Source organism: Chelonia mydas, chromosome 14 (genome assembly GCF_015237465.2).
Source record: "Chelonia mydas isolate rCheMyd1 chromosome 14, rCheMyd1.pri.v2, whole genome shotgun sequence".
Classification (NCBI taxonomy): Eukaryota; Metazoa; Chordata; order Testudines; family Cheloniidae; genus Chelonia; species Chelonia mydas.
The window spans coordinates 27,029,660-27,045,474 of NC_051254.2; the positions used below are offsets into that span (position 1 = coordinate 27,029,660).

Below are 15,815 nucleotides of genomic sequence, written 5' to 3' on the forward strand. Positions count from 1 at the left end.
CCCAGGATGGGCGAATGGGACCTGGGAGCCCAGGAAGCTCTTCAACCCTCTCCCCACCTCAGCCTCTCACCTAGCCTATACCCCACCCTATATGCTTTTAACTTTGCACCTGCCTCCATGCCTGGACGCCCACCCTGACCTATTGCCCTGGGCCTGCAGACTTCTCCTTCCATACACCCATCAGTGAGCCCCTGAGCCCAGCCCGGCTTAGAAGCACCCAGGGCAGGGACCATACAACATGCCCAGCGCACTGAGGGGGCTACAGAAATAATACAGAATAATAGTAACACCAGTAATTCTTCAGGCAGAGCAAAGGCATAAATAAAAGGCAAGAGACCAAGACCGGGTGAGGCAGCGGCCAGGGGAGAACAGAAAGGCTGAAAGCAGAGCTGGGGAAATCATGTGCAGAATGTGACGTGTCCAGTGAGCTCAGCTTCTGTTCCCCTTTGTCAGCTGCCCACAAACTGATCACAATTTTCTCACATTTATTTGTTCAAATACATTTGTCAAATACATTGATTTCTGTGGAGTCAGTTATGATTGGACACACAGGTCACATGGGATTGTTTCTGTTTCTTGATTGGCTGAATTTAACTCTTAGAAACAAGGTTTTGGTGCAAATATTTGGGATTCATGCTTTGGTGGGGTTCCTTGCCTGATGAAAGTTCTACACATACTTAAGGACCTTGTTGGGTCAGGGCCTAAATGTTCAGACATTGCTTCCCAGGAATATTTTATAACATTTAGTAGAAATCCTTTGTTTGCATGGACATTCCTGCCAGCAAGCGCCGTCGATGGAATATGCATGGGATGACTGCAGAAGGGGCAGGAGCTAAAGGGAATTCATGGGGACTCAGGCACCTAACTCACGCAGGCACTTTTGAAAGTCCCACCAGGCTCCAGTCTGCATCTTTAGGAGCCTAAATAGCTTTGCAAATCTGGCACAGAGACTCAGGGGCAAAGTTTGGAATGTCTGTAGTCACCTAAAGATGTAGTTGGCATCTAGTGGGATTTTCAAAAGCACCTAGGTGCCTAACTCCCATTGGAAGCTAAGTGCCCAGGCATCTTTGAAAATTCCACTAGACACCTATCTGCATCTTGAGACACTAAAACACCTTGGAAACTCTGGGCCTAAGTGACTTGCCTAAGGCCACACAGGGAGTCTGTAGCGGAGCAGGGAGTTATGCACCTTACCCTGGAACTCCCTTCAGAGCCGCACCTGAAGCGTCTCAGATCCCCTGAGCTCGGTCAGCACAGGCAGCGGGGTGTTTAATGACTGTTCCCGGTCAGTGTGTTCTGGGGCACACAGGCTCCACGTCGCTGGTGCCCTGGCTCAGGGCCCGTCTGTCAGATAATGGTTCAATGATGTGGATAATAGAGGAGCAGGTATAAATACAGGAAAAGTTAGGAGTTGCCTTCCAAGTGTGAGGTCAGTCTAACGAGACAATTCAACTAACAGTAGGATACAAAGGGAGGAAACATCACTTTTGTTGTGTTAATGAGAGTGGCCCATTTCAAACAGTTGACAAGAAAGTGTGAGTAACAGTAGGGGGAAATTAGTATGAGGAAAATTATGTTTAGGTTTTGTAAGGACCCAACCAGCCCTAATTCAGTCTTTATTCAGGGGTAATGTGATGGTGTCCAGTTTGCAAATTAATTCCAGTTATATAGTTTCATGTTGGAGTCTGTTTTGGAAGTTTTTTTGTTGAAAAATTGCCACTTTTAGGTCTGTTATTGAGTGACCAGAGAGATTGAAGTGTTCTCTGACTGGTTTTTGAATGTTATAATTCCTGATGTCAGATTTGTGTCCATTTATTCTTTTGCGTAGAGGCTGTCCGGTTTGGCCAATGTACATAGAATCATAGAATATCAGGGTTGGAAGGGACCTCAGGAGGTCATCTAGTCCAACCCCCTGCTCAATGCAGGACCAATCCCCAAATTTTGCCCCAGATCCCGAAATGGCCCCCTCAAGGATTGAACTCACAAGCCTGGGTTTAGCAGGCCAATGCTCAAACCACTGAGCCATCCCTCCCCCCCATGGCTGAGGGGCATGGCTGACACATGATGGCATATATCACATTGGTAGATGTGCAGGTGAACAAGCCCTTGATGGTGTGGCTGCTGTGGTTAGGTCCTATAATGGTGTCCCTTGAATAGATATGTGGACAGAGTTTGCACCGGGGTGCGTTGCAGGGTTTGGTTCCTGGGTTAGTGTTTTTGTTGTGTGGTGTGTAGTTGCTGGTGAGTATTTGCTTTAGGCTGAGGGGGCTGTCTGTAAGTGAGGACTGGCCTGTCTCCCAAAGTCTGTGAGAGTGAGGGATCGTCCTTCAGGATAGGTTGCAGATCATTGATGATGTGCTGGAGAGCTTTTTGTTGGGGGCTGTAGGTGATGGCTAGTGGCGTTCTGTTACTTTCTTTGTTGGGCCTGTCTTGTAGTAGGTGACTTCTGGGTACCCTTCTGGCTCTGTCAATCTGTTTCTTCGCTTCAACAGGTGAGTATTATAGTTTTAAGAATGCTGGATAGAGATCCTGTAAGTGTTTGTCACTGTCTGAGGGATTGGAGAAAATGCGGTTGTATCTTAGAACTTGGCTGTAAAAAATGGATCGTGTGTGTCAAGGTTCCTCCCCCACTCTGAACTCTAGGGTACAGATGTGGGGACCTGCATGAAAAAAACCTCCTAAGCTTATCTTTATCAGCTTAGGTCAAAACTTCCCCAAGGTACAAAATATTCCACCCTTTGTCCTTGGATTGGCCGCTACCACCACCAAACAAATACTGGTTACTGGGGAAGAGCTGTTTGGACACGTCTTTCCCCCCAAAATACTTCCCAAAACCTTGCACCCCACTTCCTGGACAAGGTTTGGTAAAAAGCCTCACCAATTTGCCTAGGTGACTACAGACCCAGACCCTTGGATCTTAAGAACAATGAACAATCCTCCCAACACTTGCACCCCCCCTTTCCAGGGAAATGTTGGATAAAAAGCCTCACCAATTTGCATAGGTGACCACAGACCCAAACCCTTGACTCTGAGAACAATGAAAAAGCATTCAGTTTTCTTACAAGAAGACTTTTAATAGAAATAGAAGTAAATAGAAATAAAAAAAAATCCCCCCTGTAAAATCAGGATGGTAAATACTTTACAGGGTAATTAGATTCAAAACATAGAGAACCCCTCTAGGCAAAACCTTAAGTTACAAAAAAGATACACAGACAGAAATAGTTATTCTATTCAGCACAATTCTTTTCTCAGCCATTTAAAGAAATCATAATCTAACACGTACCTAGCTAGATTACTTACTAAAAGTTCTAAGGCTTCATTCCTGGTCTATCCCCGGCAAAGACAAAATATAGACAGACACACATACCCTTTGTTTCTCTCCCTCCTCCCAGCTTTTGAAATTATCTTGTCTCCTCATTGGTCATTTTGGTCAGGTGCCAGCGAGGTTACCTTTAGCTTCTTAACCCTTTACAGGTGAGAGGAGATTTCCTCTGGCCAGGAGGGATTTTACAGGGGTTTACCCTTCCCTTTATATTTATGACACGCCCCCCAAATCTCAGCTAGGGTGAAACACTGGCTGGGATTTCTTCCTGGAGCTCTAGGAAAAACAGAGTTAATAAGACACATGCATCTCTAAATATACTACCAAGTACATAAAGACTAACAATATTTTCTACATCTCAAGGACGATTTTAACCAGTTGATTCTGGGAAACTTTCACGGGAGAGTGCATCAGCCACTTTGTTAGAAGCTCCTGAGATGTGTTGGATGTCAAAATCAAAATCTTGGAGAGCTAAACTCCACCGAAGAAGTTTTTTGCTATTTTCTTTGACCGTGTGAAGCCACTTCAGTGCAGCATGGTCGGTTTGCAGGTGGAAACGCCGTCCCCAAACATATGGGCGTAGCTTTTCCAGAGCGTAGACAATGGCGTAACATTCTTTTTCAGTGACTGACCAGTGGCTTTCCCTCTCAGACAGTTTTTTGCTGAGAAACACTACAGGGTGGAATTCTTGATCAGGTCCTTTCTGCATTAAAACTGCTCCCACACCACGCTCGGACGCATCTGTGGTTACTAGGAACGGTTTGTCAAAGTCTGGGGCCCTTAGTACAGGGTCAGACATGAGTGTCGCTTTAAGCTTGTTAAAGGCCTTCTGACACTTTTCGGTCCACTGAACCGCATTTGGCTGTTTCTTTTTGGTTAGGTCTGTCAGTGGGGCGGCGATTTGGCTGTAGTGCGGTACAAATCGTCTGTAATAACCGGCCAAGCCTAAGAAGGATTGAACCTGTTTCTTTGACTTTGGGACAGGCCACTTTTGGATAGCATCCACTTTGGCCTGTAGGGGGCTGATAGTTCCTTGACCCACCTGGTGTCCAAGGTAAGTCACTCTGTTTAGGCCTATTTGACACTTCTTAGCCTTAACAGTTAGTCCTGCCTCCCTTATGCGCTCAAGGACTTTTTGTAGATGTTCCAGGTGGTCTGCCCAGGAATCCGAAAATATGGCCACATCGTCAAGGTAGGCGACTGCATATTCTCCTAATCCTGCTAGGAGACCATCTACAAGTCTTTGGAAGGTGGCGGGTGCATTTCGCAGCCCGAAAGGGAGTACATTAAATTCATACAGCCCGAGATGTGTGGTGAAGGCTGACCTTTCCTTGGCAGATTCATCTAGCGGTACCTGCCAGTACCCCTTGGTTAAGTCCAAGGTAGAGATGAACTGGGCCCGTCCCAGTTTCTCTAATAGTTCATCTGTGCGTGGCATTGGATAGTTGTCTGGGCGAGTTACAGCATTTAGCTTACGGTAGTCCACGCAAAAACGTATTTCCCCATCTGGTTTGGGAACTAGAACCACTGGAGATGCCCATGCACTTTCAGAGGGGCGGATTACACCCATCTGTAACATATCCCGGATCTCCCGTTCTATAGCAGTTTTAGCTTGAGGAGACACCCGGTAAGGTTGGACTCTAATTGGGCGAGCATTACCTGTGTCAATGGAGTGGTATGCCCGTTCAGTCAGTCCTGGGGTGGCTGAGAACGTTGGCGCGTAGCTAGTGCACAGCTCCTGGATCTGCTGTCGCTGCATACGCCCAAGGGTCATGGAGAGGTTCACCTCTTCCACACCACCAGCACATTTCCCTTCGTAGTAGACACCTTCAGGCCACTCAGCGTCGTCTCCTCCCTGGGCTGTAAACTGACAAACCTTTAATTCTCTGGAATAAAAGGGCTTTAGAGAATTAATATGGTACACCTTAGGCTTTCGGTTGGAGGTGGGGAATGCTATGAGATAATTAACAGCTCCCAGGCGCTCCTGGACCGTGAATGGCCCTTCCCACGATGCTTCCATTTTATGGGCCTGGAGCGCCTTTAAGACCATGACCTGGTCCCCTACTTTGAAGGAACGCTCTCTGGCATGTTTATCATACCAGGCTTTTTGCTCTTTTTGAGCATCCTGTAAGTTTTCTTTAGCAAGGGCTAAAGAGGTTCGGAGGGTGTTTTGTAGGTTGGTTACAAAGTCCAGAATGTTAGTTCCTGGAGAAGGTGTAAATCCCTCCCATTGCTGCTTCACCAACTGCAATGGCCCCTTAACCTCACGGCCATATACAAGTTCAAATGGGGAAAACCCTAAACTGGGGTGTGGTACAGCTCTGTAGGCAAAGAGCAACTGCTGCAACACTAGGTCCCAATCATTGGAGTGCTCATTTACGAATTTACGTATCATGGCCCCCAAAGTTCCATTAAACTTCTCCACCATGCCATTTGTTTGATGGTGGTAAGGAGTGGCAACCAAGTGATTTACCCCATGAGCTTCCCAAAGGTTTTTCATAGTTCCTGCCAGGAAATTAGTCCCTGCATCTGTGAGGATGTCGGAGGGCCAACCTACCCTGGCAAAAATGTCTGCTAGTGCCTGGCACACACTTTTAGCCCTGGTGTTGCTTAGAGCTACTGCTTCCGGCCATCGGGTGGCAAAATCCATGAAAGTCAGTATGTACTGCTTCCCTCTGGGTGTCTTTTTCGGAAAAGGACCCAGAATATCCACAGCTACTCGCTGAAATGGAACTTCAATGATGGGGAGTGGCTGGAGAGGGGCTTTGACCTGGTCTTGGGGCTTTCCCACTCTTTGGCACACCTCACAAGACTGGACATAGGTAGAAACATCCTTGCCCATTCCCTCCCAGTGGAATGACCCCCCCAAACGGTCTTTGGTCCTGTTCACCCCAGCATGGCCACTAGGGTGATCATGGGCTAAGCTCAAGAGCTTGGCCCGGTATTTAGATGGAACTACCAACTGTCTCTGAGGATGCCAGTCTTCCTGGTGTCCACCAGAAAGAGTTTCCTTGTATAAAAGTCCTCTTTCTACAACAAACCTGGATCGATTAGAAGAGCTGAGAGGCGGTGGGTGGCTCCGTGCCGCCGTCCAAGCTCTCTGGAGGCTTTCATCTGCTTCCTGTTCGGTCTGGAACTGTTCCCTTGATGCTGGAGACATCAGTTCCTTATTGGATTGTGGACCTAGGCTTGGTCCCTCTGGAAGCGATATAGGGGATGGGGCTGTTTCTGTTGACTGTGAACCGCTCTCCGCTGGTGAACTATGTTGGGATTCAGGCTCCGGCTGAGCCTCTTGTGTCGGGTTATCGGCTGCTGTCGGTTCAGGGTCGGTGGGGCCCTCTGGTGTTGAGGTTGCAAGTACTGGATTCAGTGCTGGCAATGGGTCTGGTGTTGGTTGTTCGGCTGGTTCCGGTTCTGGGACTGGTTCCGTCTGGGTCTCTGGGACTGGATCCACTACTGCTGTTGCAGACATTGGTCTGGGGTCCGGATCCATCACCTCTGACCGGGTCCTGATAGAAGTTTCCGGAACAGAGCTAGGCCTCACGGCTTGGTTAGCCTGGCTGCGGGTGACCGTTCCCACCCTCTTGGCCTGCTTCACATGATTGGCCAAGTCTTCCCCCAACAGCATGGGGATGGGATAATCATCATAGACTGCAAAAGTCCACGTTCCGGACCAGCCCTTGTACTGGACAGGCAACTTGGCTGTAGGCAAATCGAAAGAGTTGGACTTGAAGGGTTGAATCGTCACTTGGATCTCTGGGTTGATTAAATTGGGGTCCACTAAGGAAGCATGGATAGCTGACACTTGTGCTCCGGTGTCCCTCCACGCGGTGACCTTCTTCCCGCCCACACTCACAGTTTCCCTCCGCTCCAAGGGTATCTGGGAGGTATCTGGGCCTGTGGACCTCTGGTGCGATTCCGGTGCAATGAACTGTAATCTGTTGGGGTTCTTGGGGCAGTTGGCCTTTACATGCCCCAGCTCGTTACATTTAAAACATCGTCCAGCTGACTGGTCACTGGGGCGAGGAGGGTTGCTGGAGAACGGGGTGGTGGGACGATAAGGGGTCTGGAGGGTTCTTTGGGAGGTAGGTGGGGCTTTGGGCGGCCCCCGGTAATAGGGTGTGGTCTGGGGTTGTCCCTTCTGGTCTCCGCTCCAACTGCGACCAGTTTTCTTCTTCTCTGCCACCTCCACCCATCTGGCTCCAATCTCTCCTGCCTCGATTACAGTTTTGGGCTTCCCATCTAGGATGTATCTTTCTATTTCCTCAGGAACACCCTCTAAGAATTGTTCCATTTGCATTAGGAAGGGCAAATTTACTGGAGATTCAACACTTGCTCCGGATATCCAGGCCTCCCAATGCTTCACAATGTGGTAGGCATGTCGGGTAAATGACACATCTGGTTTCCACCTTAGGGCTCTGAACCTCCGACGAGACTGCTCGGGTGTTATCCCCATTCTGACTCTCGCCTTGGATTTAAACAGTTCATACTTGTTCATGTGTTCTTTAGGCATTTCAGCTGCCACCTCAGCTAAGGGTCCACTGAGCTGCGGCCTCAGCTCTACCATGTATTGGTCAGTAGAGATGTTGTACCCAAGGCAGGCCCTTTCGAAGTTTTCTAGGAAGGCCTCAGTATCATCGCCTGCTTTGTAGGTGGGGAACTTTCTGGGATGGGAAGTGGTACTTGGAGAAGGATAGCTAGGGTTTGTTGGGATATTCTCCTGAGCCTTTATCTTCTCTATCTCCTCCACATACTTCCTCTCTTTTTCCTTCTCCTCCAGTTCTTTGTCCCTTGCTTCCATAGCTCTCCTGTGAGCAGCCGCTTGGTGTTGTTCTGCCTCTTTCGCTGCCTCTTTCGCTGCCTCCCTTTCTTGTTCCTTCTCCTCCTTCTTCAGCCGCATGAGTTCTATCTGTCTTTCATGTTCCCTTTGTCTTTCCTCAGCCTGAAATCTGGCTAATTCCAGCCGTAGTCGAGCCGCAGATTTTGTCATTCTAACCTCTCTGTTTTTAACTAACTTTACACCCGAGGTTTAGAAATAAACAAAAAAAAACTTGGCTGTAAAATTTTGCTGTGCTGGAATAGAATACCTATTCTCTGATAGTGATTGTCAGCCTACAAAAAAAAAAAAAAAAAAAAAAAAAAAAAACAATTCCCTTGTCTCTGCTCTGGGCCCAAATCAAAGCAAAAACTTCCAGCTACTTTGAAACCTGTTTACCCAGCCCAAAGAAAAACCAAGTTTCCTTTTTAAACTTGTGCTCCTTGTAAAAAATCAAAATCCAAAAAAAAAACCCTTGCCACTTTTGTCTCCAGGCAAATGGGTAGAACACCCCTCCTTCTATTTACTTTTAGAGAAACAAAAAACTCTGGGTTGGAAGACTGTGAATTTCCCTGCAGGAGTTAAGTACCCTGCCTCCAGGCAAAGAAAACCTGCAATTCACAAAGATAATCCCCTTTTGTCTCTGCTTGGCCACAAAGCAGAGAAAAACAAGCTGCTTTCTGGACTTCCTTTCCAAAGGAAAAAAAATCTCTTTTTAAAATCTGTATTTCTAATTCAAAAAAATCTCAACTGGATCTCAAAATGATTTCAGGTTAATCCCACCACTCTGCCACCATGTCAAGGTTCCTCCCCCACTCTGAACTCTAGGGTACAGATGTGGGGACCTGCATGAAAAAAACCTCCTAAGCTTATCTTTATCAGCTTAGGTCAAAACTTCCCCAAGGTACAAAATATTCCACCCTTTGTCCTTGGATTGGCCGCTACCACCACCAAACAAATACTGGTTACTGGGGAAGAGCTGTTTGGACACGTCTTTCCCCCCAAAATACTTCCCAAAACCTTGCACCCCACTTCCTGGACAAGGTTTGGTAAAAAGCCTCACCAATTTGCCTAGGTGACTACAGACCCAGACCCTTGGATCTTAAGAACAATGAACAATCCTCCCAACACTTGCACCCCCCCTTTCCAGGGAAATGTTGGATAAAAAGCCTCACCAATTTGCATAGGTGACCACAGACCCAAACCCTTGACTCTGAGAACAATGAAAAAGCATTCAGTTTTCTTACAAGAAGACTTTTAATAGAAATAGAAGTAAATAGAAATAAAAAAAAATCCCCCCTGTAAAATCAGGATGGTAAATACTTTACAGGGTAATTAGATTCAAAACATAGAGAACCCCTCTAGGCAAAACCTTAAGTTACAAAAAAGATACACAGACAGAAATAGTTATTCTATTCAGCACAATTCTTTTCTCAGCCATTTAAAGAAATCATAATCTAACACGTACCTAGCTAGATTACTTACTAAAAGTTCTAAGGCTTCATTCCTGGTCTATCCCCGGCAAAGACAAAATATAGACAGACACACATACCCTTTGTTTCTCTCCCTCCTCCCAGCTTTTGAAATTATCTTGTCTCCTCATTGGTCATTTTGGTCAGGTGCCAGCGAGGTTACCTTTAGCTTCTTAACCCTTTACAGGTGAGAGGAGATTTCCTCTGGCCAGGAGGGATTTTACAGGGGTTTACCCTTCCCTTTATATTTATGACAGTGTGATTTGGTCTGGATGAAAGCTGGAGGCATGTAGGTCAGTATAGTAATCAGTAGGGTGGTGTTTATGTGACCATCGCTTATTAGCACTGTAGTGTCTAGGAAGTGGATCTCTTGTGTGGACTGGTTCAGGCTGCGGTTGACGGTGGGATGGAAATTGTTGAAATCCTGGTGGAATTCCTCAAGGGCCTCCTTCCCACGGGTCCAGATGATGAAGATGTCATCAATGTAGCACAAGTGGAGTAGGGGCATTAGGGGACGAGAGCTGAGGAAACGTTGTTCTAAGTCAGCCATAAAAATGTGGGCATACTGTGGGGCCATGCGGGTACCCATAGCAATCCCACTGACTTGAAGGTATAAATTGTCCCCAAATCTGAAATAGTTGTGGGTGAGGACAAAGTCACAAAGTTCAGCCACGAGGTTTGCCGTGAGAGTATCGGGGATGCTATTCCTGACGGCTTGTAGTCCATCTATGTGTGGAATGTTGGTGTAGAGGGCTTCTACATCCATCGTGGCCAGGATGGTGTTTTCAGGAAGATCACCAAAGGATTGTAGTTTCCTCAGGAAGTCAGTGGTGTCTCGAAGATAGCTGGGAGTGTTGGTAGCGTAGGGCCTGAGGAGAGAGATTACATAGCCAGACAATCCTGCTGTCAGGGTGCCAATGCCTGAGATGATGGGGTGTCCAGGATTCCCAGGATTATGGATTTTGGGTAGCAGATAGAATACCCCTGGTCAGGGCTCTAGGGGTGTGTCAGTGTAAATTTGTTCCTGTGCTTCTTTAGGGAGTTTTTTGAGCAGATGGTGTAGTTTCTTTTGGTAATCCTCAGTGGGGTCAGAGGGTAATGGCCTGTAGAATGTGGTGTCAGAGATTTGTTCATATGCTGACCTATTCATGATGACGACAGCACCTCCTTTGTCAGCCTTTTTGATTATAATGTCAGAGTTGTTCCTGAGACTGTTGATGGCGTTGTGTTCTGCACGGCTGAGGTTATGGGCCAAGTGATGCTGCTTTTCCACAATTTCAGCCCATGCATGTCAGCGGAAGCACTCTATGCAGAAGTCCAGTCTGCTGTTTCGACCTTCAGGAGGAGTCCACACAGAATCCTTCTTTTCGTAGCGTTGGTAGGAAGCTTTCTGTGGGTTAGTGTGTGGTTAGAATACTCTGGGAATGGTGGGTAGAGCTAGACATTAACTAGGGTGTCTTGATAACTTTTCCCCTTAATTTTGAAATGCTATTTTTCTCCGTTGTTCTCACTGGACTGAGCCTATTTTCTTGAAAAAGAATAATGTGGCCAGATGAAAGAATAGCCGATAAAATCACATTGTTAGTTTCCCTCTGCTCCTTCCTCTTCAGTTACCTGGGGTGTGCCACATTCACCTGAAAGCTGCAGCCTGAGGCTTATCTGGCACCTGGCTTGGGCTGGGGTTTGCACTTAGCCTCGGGAGCAGGAGAACTCGCAGGGCCTCTGCAGAGTCACTCGGAGCAGCCCCAGGGCTGTTGTTACTTTCTGACATTTTCATTTTCAGCGGCAGGATGGCGGAAGCCCAGAGGAGATTTAACAGACAAGACAGAACTCTGTGAGCTCAGCTCAGTGTCTCCCTGTAACAATAACCCAGGGGGTCGCGAGGCCCCTAACAACGCACAGTGCACTCAGGGCCGGTGCAACCCTTAGGTGAACTAGGCGATCGCCCAGGGCGCCAAGATTTGGGGGCACCAAAAAGCGGGGCCTCCCAATTTTTTTTTACATTTTAACTTGTCTTCTCTCCGAGAAACAGGGGCGCTGCTTGGCCACTGTACAGCGCCCGGAGCCAGGGGACGGACCGGCAGGGAGGGGCGGGGCGGGCCCAGCTTTCAGTGCGGTGGGCGGGGCAGCACCGCGGGCAGTAGCAGATTTACCATGGCGCCAGCTAATGCGCCAGGCCCCCACTCCGAAGGGGCCCCGGCGGCCGCTCTTCTCCGTCCCCTGCTCTCCCCTGCTGGGGCAGAAGCTTGGTGCTGCGGCTCCCGGGGCTCTGTCCTGCTTCAACAGGGCAGGCTGTGCCGGCCGCCAAGCTCCCCCGTCCCCCGCCTCTTCCCCCAGCATGCTGGGTTCCCGCCTCCCCCCTCACTCCCTCTCCCTCCCTGCCACCCATCAGGGAGAGGGAGGAAGCGGAGAAGAGGCAGGAGCGGGGCCTTGGGGAAAGGGGTGGAATTGGGACATATCCCTCCAGGCCCCTGCCATGAGCCTCTCAGGGCTGGGAGCATCCCCAAGACCCAAGCCCACACCCCCAGCCCTCTGCCCTGACTCCTCTACCCCCGAGTCCTCTGTCCTGACCCCTGCACCCCCCACACCTCCGAGCCCCGACCTCTGCCCCCCCCCACACCCCCATGACCCCATCCCTGACTCCTGCACCCCCTCACACACACCCAGCCCTCTGCCCTGACTCCTGCACCCCCCATACCTCCGAGCCCCGACCCCTGCACCTCCCACACACCCCCATGACCCCATCCCTGACTCATGCACCTCCTCACACACACCCAGCCCTCTGCCCTGACTCCTGCACCCCCCACACCCCATGCCCTGACTCCTGAACCCCCCTCACACATACACAGCCCCCAGTCCTGACTCCTGCACCCCCACATATACCCACCCCCCCCACCTCATGCCCTGACTCCTGCATATCCCCGCCACCACCCTGAGCACCAAATGGGAGCTCCTGAACCCGGCCCCCCACATACCCACCTGCACCCCTCGCACCGAACGGGAGCTGCCCCAGGGAAGTGCTCCACACCCCAACCTCCAGTCCCAGCCCTGAGCCCCCTCCCTCATTCTAGCTGCTGGCCAGACCCTGCACCCCAACCCCCAGCCTGCTCCTGCACCCTAACTCCCTCCCAGACCCTGCACCCGCACTGTCAGCTCGGTGCAGAGAGAGACGAAGAGGATGGGCTAGAACCAGGGAGAAGGTAGGTACCAGCTCTATGTGGGCAGGGGTGAGGGAGGGATCCTGTTTACCCCCTCCCCAGCCCTGCTGCACTTGCAGTTTACTCCCGGCCCCTCCCTTGCTCCAAGGACCAACCCTAGCTCCCACCCCGCTGTGCTTTTGCCTCCGGCCCATGCCTTGCCCCAGTCAGCAGGGACTAATCCTGCCGCCATGACCCACTGTGCTCATCTTGCCCCTGGCCCCTGCCTCACTCCAGCTGGGGACCAATCCTTCCCCCCCACCATGCCCAGCTGTCAGGGTGGATAAAAATCAATGACTTTAAGAAAAAAATTAAAAAATTAGATTTTAATTTAACTTGGATTTTTGAGGGAAAAAACTATCTAAAGATAGTTTTAATTAAGATACATTATATCATGGAATAGGGATTATAAATTCTAATTCTATAGTATGAGACAATATATAATTGAAATCTTTAAGAAAAGTTTTGTAAATAAGTTCTAATAGTTCATGGATTAGGGACCCAATCTTATGGGGTTCCAGGGGCTTCTGTATAGATTATTTAAGTTAATTTTTCTATCTACCCAATGGGATTCAGTGCTCAGTCTGGAAGATACCATCAAAGATGCTTAGTTTTGCAGTTCTCAAAATGTGGATTTGTGTCTCCAGAGGTAACATGCTTGTTAACAGCAAAAATGTTTTTAAATAAATAAATAATGTATAGCGGTGAGAAATAACAGACCTCAACTCTATTGTCCCTCTGCAAATTTGTGTACACAGGGTCAACCCTTTACCCCTCTTTAAAAGTGAAAAGTTTCAAAAAGTTCAATGAATAGAAGATTGTTGGGGGCAGAATAGATCTGGAAAAGGAGAAGAAGTCTGGAGATAAATGTGAGAAGTGATGGACATATGCTTTTTTATTAAAATATGATGTTTGCTGTTGAAGAAAAAAATACTTAACGTTGTTGTTTTAGTTAAATAAAACAATTTAAATGTCTGTCTGGTAGTGTTCTCCTCTTAATACAGCCTGGCAAGAAAATCCTCCAAATATTCATGATTAACCTCTTGAATTGGAGATAGTTCACCTTCCAATGACTTCATAAATATCTGCTTCAATTATCTTTGACAAATGAAATAACCAAACAATCATTCATTTTCTGATATAGCTGTAAAACTCATCTGAAAAGTTTTCAAAATAAATCACGGTTTACAAATGTATAGTGAGTGCCTTCTAGAAATGAAACCTACATCTGTCTCTGAGTTGTGAAGAATATGTATTAAGGTTATAACAACCAACAAGAATGCACTTTTATGTAGAAACCCATGATTAAATCAAGTCTTCCTAACTAGTGATTTAAGTCATGATTTAAATCAAATCTACCCTGCCCGCTGTGCTCTTGCCCCAGCCTCTTCATTCCCCAGGGGGGCCCACAAATATGTTTGGCCCCGGGCCCACAAAAAGTTAATTCGGCCCTGGGGGGAGCCAGGCCATCCCCCTCCGGGGCAGAGAGCATGGGGTCCGGCCTGCTCTGGGGCAGAGCACAGCCCCCACGGGCCCATGAGGTGGGACAGGCTCGTCCCCCTATGGTGGGACTGTTCATGGAGCAGGGCTGTGGTGAGACCAGATGGGAGCTGAAGGCAGGCGCTAGGGAGATGGAGCAGGACTCCTGGCCCAAAGCCTGAGGGTACCTGGGTACCTGCCACTGCCTCCCCATGTGCCCCCCGCAGCCTTCCCGCTGGTGCCCCAGCTCCCCATAGCGAGCAGCCTCGGAGACCCCTGCCTGCCCCCTTATTCTACATTTGGCCCAGGACATTTTTAAATTTCTTGGGGCAGTTTACCCGTCTCAGGATTTCTATGGGGAGTGCTCACCTGGAGTCACAGCTGGTCAATGCAGAGACAAGCGGGCACCATGAGGCATTATAGTTACCAACCATGGAAACCTCCCGCTCTGGGTACCCAGAATGTGTGTGTGTGCGCGCATGTGTGTGCGTGTGACGTCGTTTTCCTCATTGCGCGCGGCCGTCACCCGTTCTGACAGGCTGGTTATCGTGCTACGTTGACTCGTTTTCGGAGGCTGTCGACTGAGGCTCACGATGTCTGTGGAGTTGTTTCAGATCTCAGACTCTGGCAAGTGCTGCTGCATCACGTCGTGAATACGTTGTGTCCATTGTGTGGGTATGTTCAGTACTGGAGTGTGTATGTTTACGTGCCGATATGCGTGTGTTGTTGAAATTTGTCATATTGATATTGTCCTTGCCACTTTGTACCGTAGTGAAGCAGTACGCGGGGAGGGGAAAGGAGGGGGAAGGGGGGGCACAAGGTGGAAGTTTCGCCTAGGGCGCAAAATAGCCTTGCACCGGCCCTGAGTGCAATACACAGGTGATGGGATGTGTGCGCGGGCCAGATCCAACGGCCAATGGGAATCTGACCATTGACTGCAAGGGGCGCCGGGTCAGGCTCCAAGGCCCGGAGAGTCTCAGACAGGCCAGAGCTCACTGATAGAAATGTGGGGCTGGAAGGGCTCCGGAGAAATCACCACATCCAGCTGAGGCAGGGCCCAGTAAACCAGACTGCTAGGGCTTCACTCTGGTCTCTGGGGGGGGGAGGGGGCGGGGAGGGAAGCATCCTCAGACCATGCTTCATCCAGACCTTATTTTGTGGGTTTTTACAGCTCTGAACTTCACAGACTGACTCTTTAGCTCCAGCTGTAGAGACTTGTGCTAAGCGCTGTAGGTCCCCACTTCAATCCCCAGGGAGTGTTGGGGTGGGTTCGACAGTTCCTGCCTGTGGGGCAGGGGATATGCTCTCCCGTCCAGCCTTCCAGCAATACACATCAGATTGGTTCGTATTCGTCCCCCTCTCTCCATTGCCCCCTGTTCTCCCATCCCTTCTCCCCACCTCCATCCATTCCTTCTCTCCTGCCCTCTCCCTGTCCTTCCCCCTCTTTTACTCTCCTTCAGTTTCACTTTCCTGTTTTCTCCCCCTCCTGGCTCCTCCTTTTTCTTCGTCTCCTTCTGTGGCTGGGACTA

The 15,815-nt window shown here is 49.1% G+C and overlaps 1 long non-coding RNA gene across 1 annotated transcript in view; it reads right to left on the reverse strand.

The window, feature by feature from the left end:
* The window catches only part of LOC122462998, an 18,422-nt gene extending 2,695 nt beyond the window's left edge, over nt 1–15,727 (reverse strand). Inside the window, exon 1 of the long non-coding RNA XR_006285921.1 lies at nt 15,685–15,727. This is a non-coding gene — a long non-coding RNA (uncharacterized LOC122462998). The remainder of the gene's footprint in view (nt 1–15,684) is intronic.
* Between the last annotated feature and the right edge of the window lie 88 nt (nt 15,728–15,815).